The following is a 19,555-nucleotide window of genomic DNA, read 5'->3' as shown; positions in this document are numbered from 1 at the left end:
AGCATATAGTACATGTTTTTCAACTCCTAAAATTATGTGCTGGCTCCTAATGACATTTAATTTAATTTTAGTTCCTTACAATTTATTTATTTTTATCATCATATTAACATCATTATTTTTTAAAATTAAAGTAAAACATACAAGAACACAGAGAAACTTTCAAATAGTTCAGGAAAGCATTAAGCAAAAAAATCTTACTCCTTCCTTCCTGCTGTTCCACATTCATATCCCTAATTCTACTTTAAACTTTTTTTCTCAATGTTTTCCAGAAAAATATCTAATACATATGCTATATCCACATTTATATTTATTTCTTTGCATAAATGTAAGTTTGCAATAAAAACTATTTATATTTTACTTTTTCCACCTCAAAGTGATGTAAATCATTTCTAATTTGCACATTAGAGTTCTCTGCCTTTCTTTTTTACAGCTAAGAGTGTACCATGTTAACTAGTCTTATTTCCTTTACTATTTCCCTATCATGAACATTTAGGTTTATCCAGGATTTTTAAAAAATCTGTGTAGATAATCCTGCAATGAAAATTCTTAAATGCATAGAGCTGTGCATTGGTATGCCAAGATATTCAGTAAATAAATTACTAGGAGTGGGTATGTACATTTCAAATTTTGGTATACATATTCCAAATTTAATTCCAGCAACTTACACTCCCAGCAACATTGAGTGGATGTGCCTACTTTACCACAGACATCAAAATTACGAAATATAAAATAAGAGTAGCCTAACATTTTAATAGATGAAAGATGCCATAACATTGTTTGAAGTTGCATTTTTATTTATTTTTTATTTATTTATTTTTTTGCGGTACACGGGCCTCTCACTGCTGTGGCCTCTCCGGTTGCGGAGCACAGGCTCCGGACGCGCAGGCTCAGCGGCCATGGCTCATGGGCCCAGCCGCTCCGCGGCATGTGGGATCTTCCCAGACTGGGGCACGAACCCGCGTCCCCTGCATTGTCAGGCGGACTCTCAACCACTGCGCCACCAGGGAAGCCCGAAGTTGCATTTTTAAAATGATGAGTGTGGATAAGCATTCACTTAAATATTATTGTCCAATTGCATTGATTCTTATGAAGTCTATTCGTATTATTTTTGTCAATTTTGAAATTAAGTTGGTACTTTCTATTTATTTGCATGAGCTCTTTGTATATTAGCTACCATTTTCTTGTCACATATGCTGTTGACGATGTTCCCTTTTTGTTACTTGACCTTGGATTTTTATTTATGCTGTACAAAAATTTTACATTTTTTATGTTGTCAGACTTATCATCTATAAATTTTTGGTGTCTAGACTTTATGTCCTGCATAACCAAACTGTCTTCACTCAAAACTTATTTTTAAAAATCTATGTCTGCTTTCTTCCAACATGTTTATGTCTTCATTCTTTAATTTTAAACATTTAAATTTTTAATCCAATTGGACTCTATTTTAGTAAAATTAGGTAAGAATTCAGCTATTTTAATCCTTCCAAAGGCCTACTGCCAAAGAGAAATATATAAATTAACTCTATGAAATGAAGAAATATTTAGTGTTTATTTGGTCAGTTGGTGAACATATAATTTTATGTTTAATAAATTCTATATATATGACAATAATTGCAAAATATAAAAATTAAAACCTTATTTATCTAAGCTTCATCATCAAACCTCTGTAGTACTTTGAAGGCTGTTTGATTCCTCTTCATAAAAATGATTTGGTTTGGTTGCTACACTGGGGAAGCCATGTAACTACTATTGATGGCCAGTGTGCCAGGCCCTGTTCCAGATCCTCAGTATTAACTGATTTCAATTAATCTTCATAAATACTCAGTGAGGTAAGCATTATTATCCTCCATTAACAGAGGAGAAAACTGAAAGGTCTAATATTGTGTCACATGACCATATGGCTAGTTAGGAGTACAGTCAGTCTGTAAAACCAGATTGGTCTAAATTCTCTACTTCCACATGTAGCCCAAGTCCTTTAATGACTTAAATCAATGTTCAAATGTTGCTTGGTGTTAAGTGTCACATAGATGCATGTGTCATAGTCATTGCCCCTCTCAGCCTGATCTCCAGGTGTTTCAAGGGCTTTAATTCCTGCCCCCCGTTCTCAGTCCACACTGGGATTTTTTAATGACCAGAAAATAGGATGTTTTATTCATGGCAAAAGTCTAATCTGATGTTACATGTTTTTTCATTGCTCACCTTTTGCTTCAAATTTTGAAAGAATGTTTAAAATAGAATACATTACTATAGACCTGAATCAATAAAAACAGATTAACAAAAAAACACAACGTAGAAGATCAAAAGGGGTACTTTTTTTTTGGAAACTCGATTGAACAAAGCACATTTTATTGTACTACTAAAAGTTAAGGTTACATCTTCATGTGTTGTGTTTTTTTTGTCTGCATAGAAGTCTTATAAGTAGCATCTGAAAATATAATAATCGATCAGGGTGTAATTTTTACATATATTTAAATTGGAAAACTGCCAGAGTTTTAAGATAGTGTCTACAGGAATGTGGTAGGAAAGGCCAGCAGGCTGCTTTATGCAATGTCAGTCGGTATGAAAATGATGGATGGAATTACAATGCTAACTACAAAATGGACCAGATTAGAGATTTATGACAGTCAATAAGCCAAATCCCTTCTCTGTGGAGAAATCTAATTATGGGTGAGATATTCCAAATCAAACAACAGGAATTTTATAATCTTAAAAAATAATCCCTCAAAGGGAAATGTCAGAGAAATGTATGTGTCTTGGTCTTGGCTCTAAGTGGAAGGAAAAAAAAAAAAAAAGGTTTCCTTGAAAAGTTTTAATCATGATTTAACCCTCATGCAAGATTGGGACTGAAAATCATTCCACTTTAGTGATCGAAAATCTCCCAGGCAAAGGAATGAATTTAAAATGGTCCTGGGTTGGTAGCTCCCAGATGAAAAAAAAAAAAAAAAAAAAAAAATCAAAGATAGAGTTGGGAACAACTCATTAAAAAAAATTCTTGACAGTGAAATTCATAATTTTCATATAATTACAAACACATAAAATATACATACAAAATACACTTGAAACACAAGTGTGTTTGTGTGTATAACTAGAAACAAGCCAAATGTCCATAAACAAAAAAGAAATGCATAAATGGTTGCATAGTCATGACATAGGATGGTAAAATTCCATTAAACTAGCCTTAGTGAGAATAACTGGAAAATGCATGAAATGGTGCCCCTACCTGTTGGCACAGAAAGATCTCAAAAACACAATGCTAAGTACAAAAACAATAAAGATGAGCACTGACAACATGGCAACATTTTAATAATATTCACACACATGCAAAACTTAGTAATATACCATCTAGGGAAATGTATGTGCTACAAAACTACCCATAATCATATGACTACAGCAAATTGCAGAGATTGGAAAACATAGTCTCTAGCTGGGTTACCATGTGCCTTACTAAATGGAATTAGTAAAATTCTGTTTTGTTAAACTGGATTTGGTGTGTATGGGGAGTTTTAAGAATATTTTCATATTATATGTATTACAGATATTATATTTTTGAATGTAAAAAATATTTCACAACAAATAAAGGACAAGACTAAAGTAGAATTGGACCATGTAGCAGTGGGACCTGACCAGATTCCTTAGAGTCAGGGTGGTTAGGGGTGAGGTATCAATTGCTTAAAATGAATGACTCAGGTTTAAAACCTGGAGGAAGAGTTATTAATAAGATGAGGGGTGGCAGAGGGAAGAACATTCCTGAGAGCAAATAAAAGGTGTGAGAACCTTGGTCAGAAGGGAGCTCAGTGTCTTGGAAGAACTCAAAGAAGTCCTGGAGGGTTGGGATATAGAGAATGGGAAGAAGAGAAGAAAAAGAGAAAGTAGAAGGTAGGCAGAAGCTCACTTCACTTTTCCTCAGACTATGTCAGCCACACTGAGCTGTAGACAAAGCTGGGCATACAGTCTCTAGTTGGGCAGCCATGTGCCCTGTTAAATCATAGTCCTGTATGAAAGGGCCTCTCAGACACAGGATAAACCTGTATGATCACCTCCATAACTATGGCTTGCTCTAAGAGAAAAACAAATAAGAGTCAATCAGAAGGATATACAAGTGAAAGAAATAAATGAAATGGAAAAGAAAGTTTAGAAAATATATGATCAATAAAACCAAAGGAAGATAAAAGTGTTAAACTGGCAATTGCACTCAAGGAAAAATAGAGACAACATCAACAATGTTAAGATTTTTAAAAGGACCAAAAATTGAGAAGACTTTTAAAATGATGAGATTACTTTGTGCAAAAATCGATCAGCATAGTTTTCCAGATTAAAAGAATACTTTGGGGAGGGTAGTTAATTCCCAAAATAGGTCCAGAAAGTGGTAAAAACCTTGAGGTAGACCAATAACCATGGAAGAAAGTAGAGAAAGAGACCATTTCGTTCATACTGCTTATCACCCCCACTAAAGGCTATTTCAGATGGTTTTAAAGGTCAGTGTTATCAAGCCTTAAAGGAACAAGTAATTTTTTTTATTGAAGCATAATTGATTTCAATGTTTCAGGTGTACAGCAAAGTGATTCATATATATATATATATATTATATATTTTTAAGATTCTTTTCCATGATAGGTTATTATAAGATATTAAATGTAGTTTCCTGTGCTATACAGTAGGTCCTTGTTGTTTATCTATTTTTTATATAGTAGTGTGTATCTGTTAATGCCGAATTACCAATTTATCCCTCCCCCCACTTCCCCTGTGGTAATCATAAGTTTGTTTCCTACGTTTGTGAGTCTATTTTTGTTTTGTAAATAAGATTATTTGTATCCTTTAAAAAATTCCACATATAAGTGATACCATATGATATTTGTCTTTCTCTGTCTTACTTCACTTAGCATGATAATCTCTAGGTCCATCCATGTTGCTGCAAATGGCATTATTTCATTATTTTTTTATGGCTGAGTAATATTCCATTGTATATTACACCACATCTTCTTTATTCATTCATCTGTTGATGGACATTTAGGTTGCTTCATGTCTTGACTATTATAAATAGTGCTGTTATGAACATTGGGGTGCACATATCTTTTCAAATTAGAATTTTTGTGTTTTCCAGCTATATACCCAAGAGTGAGATTGCTGGATCATACCATAACTCTATTTTTAGTTTTTTAAGAACCTCCATACTGTTCTCCATAGTAGTCGCACCAATTTACATTCCCACCAACAGTGTAGGAGGAGGAACAAGTAATTCTTTTAATGCTTTGGAGAATAAAAAAGCCTGAAAATTTCTGAATTCAATCTGCAAGTCCAGAAAAGTCTGATACAAAAACTAGGTGAGTATAATACAAAAAGATAACCATATACCACTTTGAATATACATGTTAAAATCCTAAACAATACATTAGTAAACTGAATATAAAAGTGTATTAAAAGAAAATATACCATGCTTATTGGGATTTATTCCAAGGATGGTTCCATTTTAGGAAATCATTATATAATTCATCAGATTTATAAAGAAGAAAATGTATGTCATTATCTCAGTAAACACTGATTTTTAAAACATAACTCCATAAATATTCTTTTTGAAAAAATAACTTTGTAATAAGCAAGTAATAGAAGGAAGGAATTTTCTTTAACTTGATAGAAAATATCTATGAGTAACCAAGGGAAAAAGTCATATTTAATGAGGTGACATTAGAAGCTTCATAGTTTTTGCAATCTATAAAATGACAAAAATTTCCACCCCAAATGGAAAATGAAGTCAATGTAAACCCATTATGGAAGTTTTTGAAAATAAAGAAAAATAAAGAAATAAAAAATGCCTGGTTGTTTTCAATAACAATTTCATGCATTTCCTTCTAAATTTTTACTGCATTTATATTTTTACTAACTCATTTGCAACTACATAACATATACACAATTATTCCTTGAATATTAAAAAGTACATGTACATTTTACAAAATTTAGAAGTATAAACAATATAAAGCAGAAAATGAATCTCTTTCATAATACCATCTCCCAGAAATAATTTAACATTTTGGTGGATTTATTTTTTTATTTTGTTCTAGGATTTCTTTCTTTTCTTTTTTTCACATCACTGAACTCATGTCATGTAACTAATCTTAAATATAATTAACACAGAATAATCACAGAGTTTTAGATAGGGAAAAATATCTGCCAAAAGACATGGGACTGGATTGTAGCTTTACTTGATTAAGAAAAATGTCTGTAACTCAGTTCATTCAATATGGATTATATATATAATGTAATATATATAAAATTATTTTTAAAATATATAGAATATTCTTTTAAAGGTTGCAGTGCAAATGGTCATTTGTTCATGAACTAAGCCTTGCTTCCGTGATGGTAAATAAAAACGCTGAATGATTCTGCTGGCAGAGTTGTAGTGGTGCTGTGCTACACATCCATATGCCCCCTCAGAATTAAAAGGGTTAAGTCTTGGGCTTCCCTGGTGGTGCAGTGGTTGGGAGTCCGCCTACCAGTGCAGGGGACGCGGGTTCGAGCCCTGGTCTGGGAGGATCCCATATGCAGTGGAGCGGCTAGGCCCGTGTGCCGCAATTCCTGAGCCTGCGCTCTAGAGCCTGTGAGCCACAACTACTGAGCCTGCGTGTCACAACTACTGAAGCCCGTGTGCCTAGAGCCCATGCTCCGCAACAAGGGGGGCCACCGCAATGAGAAGTCCACGCACCGCAGCGAGGAGTGGTCCCTGCTCGCCGTAACTAGAGAGAGCCTGCGTGCAGCAGCGAAGATCCAATGCAGTCAAAAATAAATAAATTTGGGCTTCCCTGGTGGCGCAGTGGTTGAGAGTCCGCCTGTCGGTGCGGGAGACACGGGTTCGTGCCCGGGTCTGGGAAGATCCCACATGCCGCGGAGCGGCTGGGCCCGTGAGCCACGGCCGCTGGGCCTGTGCATCCCGAGCCTGTGCCCCGCAATGGGAGAGGCCACAGCAGTGAGAGGCCCGCGTACCGCAAAAAAATAAATAAATAAATAAATAATTTTTTTAAAAAAATGGGTTAAGTCTGTGGTGGCTGGGAGTATGCCAGCCCAGAGCCCTCACTTCTTAGCCCTCAGTCTTTTCTGGCATTGCCTTCAGCTGAAGGAAGTGACCTTGATCAAGATCACACCCCTTTCCCAGAGCAGCCTGCATTCAATGATGGGTCAATATGGGTGTGTAACAGGAGGTCCCCCTGTCCAACCCTGAAGGACACACAGCTTTAGCTGGTGGTGTACCTGCAGTGGGCAAAATATCTTGTTGCAATTTCACTGCAGCCCAATTTCTTCCTCTGCTCCTTCCTTCCTTCTCTCCCTTTATACAAGTGTTGAGCCTAAGAGGATTCCCTAAAAACTTCCTGCAATCTCCATCTCAGACCCGCTTCCCAGAGATCCTGACCTACATCAACAGTGTTGCAGCTTCAGCCTTGTTCATATGGTCTGAATAAACACAGCTGGTTGGTGTTTAAGTGGTGATTACCCTCTGAACTGTGGGGTAAAGGATGTGCCCCCCCAAAATATTTACTATTTGTTATGTGAACTAAGACTGCCACCTGCCATATAAGTAAACAAAGGATGTTGCAGTCATCAAGCCATCACATTACAGCCTCCCCAATGGTGAGCCCTGAGGGAACTCAGGATGGAAACAGAATGCCAGTCATCTAGCAGTCAACTGCTGCAGCCATCCTGACGGTGTACCCTGAGGAGACTCTGGATGAGAAAGCACAGAACACTGGCCCCAGAGAGCTGAAGTGCATATCAAAGGAATGATTTCAGTGAGCCCAGACTCTTGCATCTTCCCATACATAGAAAAGGACTAAGTTCCTTAACTTGAGATATCTGGTTTTCTTTAATTAACAGTAAACTTTCTATGTTCCAACTACCTGGTGTTTTGTTGAAAAAAATCCTATATATCCTGGCTCCATCCCACCCCACCCTCCTTGCTTCTTCAGAGCAGTTTCTCAGAGTTCAGAGACTTAAGTCATCAGAATGTCCACCATATAAAACATAACTCTCAACTTTTAGGATGTGTGTTATTTTTAAGTTGACAGTTATGATACATAGAAATAACTAGAAGGGAAAGAAGAATAATGTAGTGAATTATTACAGGACTTGGCTTATTCCATGAATTGAAGAATCCCTCTGGATTTAATATATAATGGGTCCAAACTGGTTTAGGAAAAACACAAATTTATAACTTCTACATTCTTAGATTTATAATTCTGAATCATTTCTATTGGCTGGAATACATCTTTAAGTAGTTTCTTTTAGGAGACATTTTTGGGTTATGTATTTTATGGTTTTCCATATACTGAATTCTGCAATCGTCTACTGTGACTTTGCTAGTCTGAGAATGTCACAAAAACCTGTCAATATCTGGATCTATCAGATGGGTCATGTGCTGGGACAGGGCAGTAGTAGCGTCCAAACCAGGTGTAGGCAATAAGAAGTGTTGACTGTAGAAAATTTAAAAACAATCCAACCACATTTGGTCAGCTTTTTATTACTGCCACGTGCTGGTAATTTAAAATAATTCCAGTGACAACACTTTCTTCCTCAACCCAAAATCTTTTGTTAATCTTGATTCAAAATAATTCCTGTGGTTATTGCTCAATTTTAATAAAACATGTAAGTTTCAAAATTGGCACATTTATAGTACAATTACAGACTGGAAGAAAATATTTCCAAATCACTTATCTCTAGAATACATAAAGAACTCCCCAAACTCAACATTAAGAAAACCTAACAATACAGTTAGAAAATGAACAAAACACATGAAGAGATATTTCACTTAAGAGGATACAAGAATGGTGAATATTTACATGGAAAGATATTCAACATCACTAGTCATTAGGGAAATGCAAATTGAGACTATAATGAGATATCACTACACACCAACCAGAAGAGCCAAAATGAAAAGTAGTGACAATACCAAATGCTGGTGAGGAAGTGGAGGTACCGGGTATTTCATACGTTGCTGATAGAAATGTAAAGTGATACAGTCACTCTGGAAAATAGTTTGGCAGTTTCTTGAAAAACAACAACTAAATATATACTTAACCCTGCAAACCAGCAATTATATTCCTGGGAAATTATCCCAGAGAAATGAAAACTTATGTCCACACAAAAACCTGTGCACAATTGTTCATAGCAGCTTTATCTGTAATAGCCAAGAACAGGAAACAACCCAAATGTCATTCAATCAGTGAATGGTTAAATAAATTGTGGTATATCCATACTATGGAATACCATTCAGGAATAAAAAGGAACAAAATATTAATGTATTCATAACTTGGATACATCTACAGGGCATTATATTCAGTTAAAAAAAGCTAATCACAAAAAGTTACATACTACATGATTCCATTTACATAACATTTTCTAAATATTGGAGGTGGGGAACAAACCAGCAGTAGTCAAGAGGGTAGGGGGGTGTATGACTCCATAAGGGTAGCAAGAGGAAGATATTTATAGAGATGAAATAGTTACGTATCTTGATTATGGCGGCGGTCACACAAATCTACCCTTGTGACGAAATGGCATAGAACTATACACACATAATGTCCCAATGCCAATTTCCTAGTTTGGGTACTATACTATAATTATGTAAGATGCAACCATTGGAAACAACTGAGACCTTTCTCTCTCTCTACTATCACTGAAAATTCCCATGAATCTGTAACTATTTCAGAATAGAAAGTGAAAGGGATATTTTCAGGTTACGTCTGGATATTGCTTTGTTTTTACTGATTTTTGAGTGCAGCGTATGGAGGCCTTTTAATTGCTTTCAACATGTGAGAATCTAAGCTGCTTGGAAGCCTGGAGCTAGTGTCTCATCTCAATGATGCTGGTGGCCCAAGAGTCTGTGTCCATTTGGTAAAAGAATGCTTCCTCAAAACATATAACTTCCATCTGAGACAGGATGGGACCTGGGACCCTTTGCTGCAATGCTTGCACCTGGACAAATGTCTCCTTGAGTAATAAAATACAAAGAAACTATAAGGGACTAAAAATAACTGCGTGCATGCATAGTTGGGACAAATTATGGACAACAAGATACAAAAAGACCAAAAAACCCAACTGCAACTTCTGAAGAGCCAGGAGCAAAAGCAGGGCACTGCACATGTCCCCTGCACTCAACACCACCAAAGGGGTGGGCAGACCACCTAAGCCACACCTCTGGCCCAACCCCAGGGACACACCCCTACCCTCACCCCCATGTAAGGAACCAGCTCACCCCTCGCCCCCGGGAAGCAAGCAAGGGAAACTGTTGGTTGTTCTCGCTCCCCCTTGCTGTAGCAGGGGCCCCAATAAAGCCTTGCCTGAACTTCTTGTCTGGCGTCTAGTCAACTTCTATTGATTGGGGAAGGCCAAGAACCCTGGTTGGTATCACATCTATTATAAATTTGTTACACTGAACTGATCTTGTCAGAATATGACACTTGACTGTCATGTGCCAGAAAATTTATTATAAAACATAAAAATTTACACATTTACAAATCACATCATTGATTTCACCTCTTGTCTTTTTTAGTCTATTTTTCAGAGAAATCCTTAAAGACCATTGTGCATAAGACTAGAGACTATATTTTACAGAGTCATGTATATTTTATACTACTTCTGAGGTAATTATTTTTAGTTTATTTATTTACATTATGAAGTAAACATTTAATTGAGTATAACATATATACCAAAAAAAGACAAATTGGAGTCTGCAGCTTGTTTTCTGGTTGGTACTGATCTAGAATATCTAAATCAGAGAAAGATTATTTATATATATAATATATATATACACATACATATATATATATTACCCCACTGGTTCTGTTTCTCTGTAGAACTCTGTCTCTGGTATAACCATCACCCAGCTTCAAGTATGAATACAAGTATTGACTTGTTTATTTCCATCCACTTTATTCATTCAGATTTTTTGGGGGCAAGTTCAAGGCATCGTATCTTTCTGTCTACCTGACCTATTGATCTATCTATCTACCTACATACATATACATATTCATATACATGATTAAAACAGAATCACAATATCTACCACATAAATATATAACCGTAATATTTTAACATTATCAAGTATCAAGTCATTGAGGAACTGTGTTTTTTAATTGGGATCCTTAGATTCCCAGGGGTTAGGGGAGGTACTGTAGGGATGGAAATGTGCTGAGTGTGGAACAGGAAAAAATCAACAGGTAATACACAAGGCCAAGTCCCATTTCTGTGTGTCTATTTTATAAAATGGGTTTCTGAATGACATTTTATTGAATGAAAGAACTCTGTCATTTAAAAAAAATGGAAATTACTGAATAAGTAATCTTGAAACAAAATTTAAAAGTAGTATACCAAAGGGGATAGCAGTGGGCAGCAGGGGAGAGATAAATTAGGAGTTTGGGATTAACTTACACACACTACTATATATAAAATAGATAAGCAACAAGGACCTGCTGTATAGCACAGGGAACTCTACTCAGTGTCTTGTGGTAACCCCTAATGGAAAAGAATCTGAAAAGAATAGGCGTGTGTGTGTGTGTGGGTGTGTGTGGGTGTGTATAACTGACTCACTTTGTTGTACACCTGAAACTAACACAACATTGTAAATTAACTATACTTCAAATAAAAAGAAAAGGTTAATAAGGTTTTAGACTTCAATTTCCTTTGAATAGACCCCTTATTGAGTTAAAAGAAATTTTAAAAATGCCAGAGGATTTTTACAAGAGCAGGTAGTTTTCCCCTGGGAGTGAGAAGAACTATCTAAAATAATTTAAAAGTCCGAAATGTCCAAGCAGCAAAACAGCAGGAAATAAAGTGAGGGATTGAGTAAACTAATATGAATAATTTTAAAAGTATTAAAAATTATAATAGATTCTAGGTATGAAGATCAAGATTAAATTTCCATAAAAAAGCAATAAAATCCCTTTGCAAAACTTAATAAACCAAATTACAAAATGACAAGAATTTTTCACTTTGATATTTGTTACAGCAAATTTATATTTATCTACTTTTATTTATTTTATTTTATTTAACATCGTTATTGGAGTATAACTGCTTTACAATGGTGTGTTAATTTCTGCTTTATAACAAAGTGAATCAGCTATACATATACATATATCCCCATATCTCCTCCCTCTTGCATCTCCCTCCCACCCTCCCTATCCACCCCTCCAGGTGGTCACAAAGCACTGAGCTGATCTCCCTGTGCTACCCTGCTGCTTTCCACTAGCTATCTATTTTACATTTGGTAGTATATAAAAGTCCATGCCACTCTCTCACTTTGTCCCAGCTGACCCTTCCCCCTCCCCATGTCCTCAAGTCCATTCTCTGTGTCTGAGTCTTTATTCCTGTCCTGCCCCTAGGTTCTTCAGAACCATTTTTTTGCTGTTGTTAGATTCCATGTATATGTGTTAGCATATGGTATTTATTTTTCTTTCTGACTTACCTCACTCTGTATGACAGTCTCTAGGTCCATCCACCTCACTACAAATAGCTTAATTTCATTTCTTTTTATGGCTGAGGAATATTCCATTGTATATATGTGCCACATCTTCTTTATCCATTCATCTGTTGATGGACATTTAGGTTGCTTCCCTGTCCTGGCTATTGTAAATAGTGCTGCAATGAACATTGTGGTACATGACTCTTTTGGAATTATGGTTTTCTCAGGGTATATGTCCAGTAGTGGGATTAATGGGTCATACGGTAGTTCTATTTTTAGTTTTTTAAGGAGCCTCCATACTCTCCTTCATAGTGGCTGTATCAATTTACATTCCCACAAACAGTGCAAGAGGGTTCCCTCTTCTCCACACCCTCTCCAGCATTGATTGTTTGTAGATTTTTTGATGATTATCTATCTACTTTTAAAAGTTGATAATTGTTACAGCTAGATAATGAATGCATGGGGTTTTATTGTAATGTTTTCTACTTTTTTTTCTGGATTAAAATTTTTCATAACAAAAAAGTTTTAAAACATACTAAAAGACATCAAAATTTGTGGTTATAATCTAAGCAGGTACCAAACCACTAGCCATTTTGATTCTTAAAAGTGAACACTCCCTATATTTGAAAATTAAAATATGTAAATATTAAAATCAGAAAAAAATATTCACCAAACAGTTAACGGAGGAGGATGAGAGGCAAATGGAAGAGTAAATATTTCTATTTTTTAAAAAATCTATGCTTCTTAACAATACTGATAAACACATTTTCAGAAAATATCATAGAAATAAAAATGCTTTGATGAGTGATTCTTTGAATTCATGAAAGTGTCTTTCAGATATAAATTCAAATAACTGGACCAAGGCTGGAGTAATTATCTTTTAGTGAGCACCAGTGATTTCACAGAGAAAGCTGTATGTACCCAAATTAGAAATAACACACCAATCTTCCAGAGGACACTGCATTTCTGCTTTGTACTCCATTTCTTTCAGTTGAGTGTTGCTAGTTAAGTAGAAAACAGAGAAACTGGGAGAAAACTTTTGGCCCAGGTTCCTGGGATCATGCTAAATAATTTAATTTTAACTGTTAGAAGAATATTAGGATGATCTACACGGGAAAGATGTGAACTGACTTTTGCTTTTGGATTTAGAGGATTTTAGATGCAGAAAGACCGAACAAATGGTGTTTAGCCATTAAAAACTCTAATGGATTGGTAAGAACTGGCCTCTAATTACTTACTCTTTTAGGACATAGTTCTGACAATATTTATCAAGGACATAAATAAATCTAGCAACACACACTAATGAAAAAAATTTCCTGCATATTCTAAATATAACAAGTATTATGATAGACAGAATTCTCTTATTCACAATTTATTTTTTTAAATGCTTTGTCACATACTGGTTAGGAGTTTCTTTTATGGAAATTCTAATCACACAAAATAATGCATGAATCAAGCAAGATAATGTGCTTTCTTCACTTTTGTCCTCTCAAAAATTGCAATCAGTCAATTGTCCTTAATCATTGCTATTAGTTTCTGGTTATTCTTTCCCCTACAGGATTTATCAAGACATCGAGTAATGCAGTTTCTGGAATCTCGCACGGATGGTGTGGCCCTTGAAACAAGTTTTTAATGCTTCTTTGGGTGTTCTGTAGAAGAATTCAAGTCAACATGTTTGTATTGAAAAGTGCCAATAGTTTAGTTGTAATTATAGTGTGTGAAATTTGGAGTGAGTAGTTGGGAGGAAGATGGTTTAAAATACCCCAAAAATTATTATGCAGAATAAAACTTATGCAAAAAGAGAGAGATTAAAACACAAAGTTGTAAATATTAGGCACCAGAAACGCAGTCTTTTAGAAGAAAAAGGATTTCATGTGGACCTAGGAACAGACAATGAAGATGGATCACTTAGGCAAGAGGAAACATGAGCCAAGGCTTAGGGGTAGCAATAACATGATAATTTCAGGAAAGAATAAGGCAATCAGCATAAGAGAATAGTAATTTTCAAAATGTTCTATAAAGCTTGAAGCATTTTTTATTTTGGAAACTGTCAGAGGGCTTAGGACAAATGCATTTGATTATTATAAGTGGTTTTTGGAAAGTTTCACAATTTTTTCTCTTCCAGAAAAAGGTAACAGATAGAAAAACTGGGAGAGAGAGGTAGAAACAGGGAAAAATAGAAGAATTTTTAGCATTTATTGAGCATCTTTTGTGTTTCAGTTAATCACTGTGGATAAACTATATTAATATAAACCTCATGTTAACCCTATCAGGTAAGTTTTATCCTCTCTACTTTGTACATGAGGTAGGAGAGCTGATGTACCTTGTTCAGTGTCATACAACCAGGAATAAGTGCCTCTGGCACCGGTTTGGAGGTCTATATGTCTCTAAAACCCATGTATTTTCCACTAAACATACTGCATTAAAGAGAATGATGACAACCATTCACCCCTTATAAACTGAGAAACCGTTGATTCCACTGACCCTGACAGAAAAAATATGAAAAGGGAGTCAGGAGGAGAAGGTGGAAGATGTGATGAGATGGAATGGTTTCCCAGAGGGTGGTAGACTGCAGATATGGCCACCAAACAAGCCTCACATTCTTTTTTTTTTTTTTTTTTTTTTTTTTTTTTTCTTTTTTTTTTTTTTTTTCGGTACGCGGCCCTCTCCATGTTGTGGCCTCTCCCGTTGCCGAGCACAGGCTCCGGACGCGCAGGCTCAGCGGCCATGGCTCACGGGCCCAGCCACTCCACGGCATGTGGGATCCTCCCACACCAGGGCACGAACCCGTGTCCTCTGCATCAGCAGGAGGACTCTCAACCACTGCGCCACCAGAGAAGCCCAAGCCTCACATTCTTATCCATACATGCCTCTCTCCCAATCAAAACACAGAGTTTATTTCCTCTTCCGTTGAATTTGGGCTAGTCCTGTGACTTTCTTTGACCAACAGAATATGGCAGAAGAGATAGTGTGTGACTTCTGGACTTATGAAGTTTCTGTATTTGCACTCTTTGGGATGCAAGCTTCACGTATATTAGCAAAGACTCAACTACTGAATAACAGAGAATGATAGACAAAGATGGAGCTAGATAGAGAGGGAGGGAGGGAGAGAAACCTAGACAACTCCCAGTCATTACATCCTCCATCATTAGGACACCAGATGTGTGAAATCTTTAGAATGTTCCAGTTCCAGCTGAGGTCCAAGCTAATAGCAGCTACATAAGTGACTCCAGCCAACACTATTTGGAACAGAAGAACCATATAGCCTACCCCAAGAATCATAAGAAATAATAAAACTGTTGCTGATTCCAAGTTTGAGGGAAATTTGTTATGTAGCAAAGGCTAACTGATACACCTAGTTTGGGGATCCTGGAGTGGAGAAAACAAATCATCAGGAAAACATGAAAGACAGAGCAATGGAGTAGTGTTACCTTAGTTTCTATCTTTATTCAGATCCCTGAGCCTATATCTGACCTTAAAGAATACCTCTATTAAAACACAAATACTCCCTGGAAGGGAAACTGGGCTTCTTAGCAAGGATTAGTTGACAACCAAAAAAGCACCAACATACGGCATAGGACAGAGGAAACGGTTCTATTTAGGCCTGACCCAGAAAGAAGAGTAGGAAAGGACCAGAGAGAATTCAATCCTTGCAGAGCTTTGGCCTTGCCACACCTAGTTAATATCAGTACCATCACCTCCACAATCACCACTAATCATAATCATTTACTGTGATTATGATTGACTTACAACAACCTACTTTATGCAAATATTACCCTAGATAACATCTAATTTATTTTTTCTCTAATTCTCATAGTGACTTTCTAAGGTAGGCACTGGCCCACTTTAAAGATAATGAAACTAAAGCTCAGTTAGTTTAAACAACTTGTCCAAATCCTTGTAGTTTACAAGAGGTAGCATGACAATTAGTATGTAGTTCTGCCCAATTCCAAAGCCTTTGCCCTTTGCCTTTATCATTTAGTTTCTCATAATTTATGGGTCCTTTGCTCTTTAGGGCTATCAGCCCCCCGAAATTCTTTTTAAATGTTGGTAATTGATTTTGAAAAATAAGTTCTATAGGAAACTGGTCCACATTTTTGAGTTATAGAATACATTAAACATTACTTAACATGAGAAACAAGTTTATAGGTATTCTAATGTAGAAATTCATTAAAGGTGAAAAAATAATTTTAAAAAGTTTGCCTTGATAATTTGTAGCAGTAACAATTTTATCACAATAATGGTGGATGCTGAAATAATCCAATATTTTTCTCACTGTCCTCAATGTCCTGCATTAAAAATTCCTTAGTGCCTTTTTGTTCTGGGCTCTTCTCAGGCTCATAGAAGGCAAAGCAACAAAGTCTTGGCCATCCTTTGAGTCAGTGAAGGGACAGAATAGGATATCTGTGAGTAATTCAAGCCAGGAAGAAATGTTCAGGCATCAAAGTGTAGGGGTAAAGGGGAAAAAAGGAAGAACAGACAATAAAAACATATGCCAACTCCTTGCCTACAAGATCAACAAATAGATTCAACTTATTCATCCAATTTTAAAGCATCTATGTATCCTGTGCCAGAGCTGCAGAGACAAAGATAAATAACTCCATTTCTTGACCTTAAGGAAAAGTAAGCAGTCTGATTTATCTAGACAAAAGGTATGCTGAGAGATTTGAAGGTGATCCAGCTAATTCATGGAGGTCCCAAAATAAGGTCCAATTCACTTTCCCTTCTGAGATGTAACTCCATCATTGCTTCTCTGCATATAATCTCTGGTTGAAGAGCAGAGTCAATAATACAATACTCTTATTGCAACCATAGCATGATATCAACAACATGTACACAAGAGCTGTAGGAACAGAGAGAGGAGTCCTTTATGGAAGACTGTTTTCTATCTAAATGATGGGCTTCCTTAGAAAGCCTGGCATAATAATGCACCATTCAAAAATATACCAATTAATTTACTTCGAAATTCAACTATTAAAGAAATGGTTGTATTATTAATAGGATCCCTCTTCTGTTCCTTAATGCTAAACATATGTTATAGAGTGATGGCTTGGTTGCTGTCTACTAATGCCTCTCAACCGGGGAGTTTTTGACAATGCCTGGAGACAGTTTGGGTTCTCAAAACTGGGGTGTGGGTGTTACTGGCATCTAGTGGGGAGAGACCAGGGATGCTGCTAAAAATTCTACAATACATAAGACAACCTTCTACAATAAATAATTATTCTGAACCAAAAATGTCAACGGTTCTAAGGTTGAAAAAACCACCTATATGTCATTTTTACATGAACTTTAAAGCCTTTTATATAATCCAATCACAAAATGATGCAACAAACCATATACAAATGATGAATTAGTCCTAAGGAAATTTTTTGGTTTATTTAGTTTTTCAAAATAAGGAGAGTTACACAGAAGCCAAATAACTTGAAATAAATAAATTACTTAATTTCTTTTAAATCTTTAGATCATGCACTAATAATCAGGGTGACATTAAATATTCAATTCAGGGATAGTCATGTCTCAACTGGTCCATGTTTCTCTATTTATACCCATCAATTCACCAAATAATGATCTAAGTAAGCCTCTGACAAATTTAGAGATTTTCTTTTGAAGAAATTCTTACAGACATGGGGGCAAACTGTAAGATATTATCTTGATTTTTTTCCTTAAAAGAAAAATGATAGCATCTCACTCACTTGAATCCAAATTTTGAATCTACAACAATCTCACCGAAATCTAAGATAACTGGTCCTAGATCGCTAGCCTTGATTCTATGATCCACTAAATTAGTATTATAAAGATAATTCTTGGGCTTCCCTGGTGGCGCAGTGGTTGAGAGTCTCCCTGCTGATGCAGGGGACGTGGGTTCGTGTCCCGGTCTGGGAAGATCCCACGTGCCGCGGAGCGGCTGGGCCCGTGAGCCATGGCCGCTGAGCCTGCGCGTCCGGAGCCTGTGCTCCGCAATGGGAGAGGCCACAACAGTGAGAGGCCCGCGTACAGCAAAAAAAAAAAAAAAAAAAAAAGATAATTCTTTTAGGTCAGGGTACACATTTTAAGTGTGCAAAAACTATTTTTTGAGGTACACTAAAACATTCCAGGTGGGTCAACCTGGTGGCAAACTTCCAATTATTAACACGTATTATTTTTTATTCATGCAAAATAGATCCCCAAATGATCTCTGTATGTCAACATTTTATGGTTTTGCCTCTATTTACCATGTGGTAAGTGACAGGAAGTGCCTAGATGCCAGTAAGCTTTATGAGACAAGAGCTGAGAAATATACCCTCAGTTCATTAAAAGAAACTTGGATAAGGAAGAAGCTGAGCAGGGTTTGTAGAGCTCTCAAGGACAGTGAAGGCAAGATTTCCCTTTCTTATTATCTTGGCTATACCACCAGTGCCCTGAGCTCCTAATACTCTGTCCACTTGACTTTAGGGTCTCTTTAACCTCCTTGCATAAATCTGACTCTCCCTATCCTCCCCTCCTTCTTGAATCAGAAATTGAACCATCATTTTCTTTACCATTTCTGGTACAGACCCTTCACTTCCTAGTTTTAATACCACACAGTTCTGTGCCAGGTCTGTTATGATTCTAAACATTACCAGTTCCAGGACCACATGGGAGAGTTTTATCTTTCCTCCCTCTCCCCCAGATCAGAAACATGGGCCTAATGATCTGAGTTCAGACCTATAATTCTTTATTATTTTATTCAAGTATAGTTGATTTACAATGTTGTGTTAATTTCTGCTGTATACCAAAATGATTCAGTTTTATATATATATATATATATATATATATATATATATATATATACACACACATTCTTTTTCCCATTCTTTTCCATTATGGTTTATCACAGGATATTGAATATAGTTCCCTGTGCTATACAGTAGGACCTTGTTGTTTATCCATCCTATATATAATAGTTTGCATCTGCTAATCCCAAATCCCAAATCCATCCCTCTTCTAGCCCCCTTCCCTTTGGCAACCACAAGTCTGTTCCCTAAGTCTGTGATTCTGTTTCATAGATAGGTTCATTTCTGTCATATTTTAGATTGTACATGTAAGTGAAATCTTATGGTATTTGTCTTTCTCTTTCTGGCTTAGTATGATAAT

At 36.2% G+C, this 19,555-nt stretch overlaps 1 protein-coding gene across 1 annotated transcript in view; it reads right to left on the bottom strand.

Annotated features, from left to right (window-relative positions):
* The window catches only part of KCNH8 (potassium voltage-gated channel subfamily H member 8), a 413,967-nt gene that overhangs the window by 186,242 nt on the left and 208,170 nt on the right, over nt 1-19,555 (bottom strand). The gene's annotated exons all lie outside the window — the stretch shown is intronic.

Source organism: Kogia breviceps, chromosome 5 (genome assembly GCF_026419965.1).
Source record: "Kogia breviceps isolate mKogBre1 chromosome 5, mKogBre1 haplotype 1, whole genome shotgun sequence".
Taxonomy (NCBI): Eukaryota; Metazoa; Chordata; class Mammalia; order Artiodactyla; family Physeteridae; genus Kogia; species Kogia breviceps.
The sequence above is the reverse complement of the archived record's forward strand: the minus strand, read 5'-3'. Positions and strand labels throughout refer to the sequence as shown.